Genomic DNA, 378 nt, shown 5'->3' on the forward strand with positions numbered 1-378 from the left:
AACAGTTGATTGCTTTGCCCCGGGTGGGGCTGGGAATGTTCTAGACAGATGCCATGGGAATGACCTTGACCTGCTTGGCCATCCCTCCTTCTCCAGCCCTCATGGGGATGGAGCACCGTGGCAGAGCCAAGGGGCTCCCTGGTTATTCCATGCTGGCCCCAGCAATTCCAGGGTGCAGTGCTGGAGGGCAGGGGAGGATTCCACCCTGGTGGCATCAGGGCGTGGCACCGAATGGCCGCTCCGCTGGAGATGTGGAGCCCTGGCTGCGGGCATGGAGCAGGGCACGGTGGCCTGAGAGGCTTCGCTTGGTGCCCTGCGCTGGCACAGCCCAGCTGTTCCCACATGGCGCCGTGGTGGAGGGCACCGGGACGGTGGCGG

The sequence above is a fragment of the Corvus brachyrhynchos genome, unplaced genomic scaffold (genome assembly GCF_000691975.1).
Source record: "Corvus brachyrhynchos isolate BGI_N302 unplaced genomic scaffold, ASM69197v1 scaffold193, whole genome shotgun sequence".
NCBI lineage: Eukaryota > Metazoa > Chordata > Aves > Passeriformes > Corvidae > Corvus > Corvus brachyrhynchos.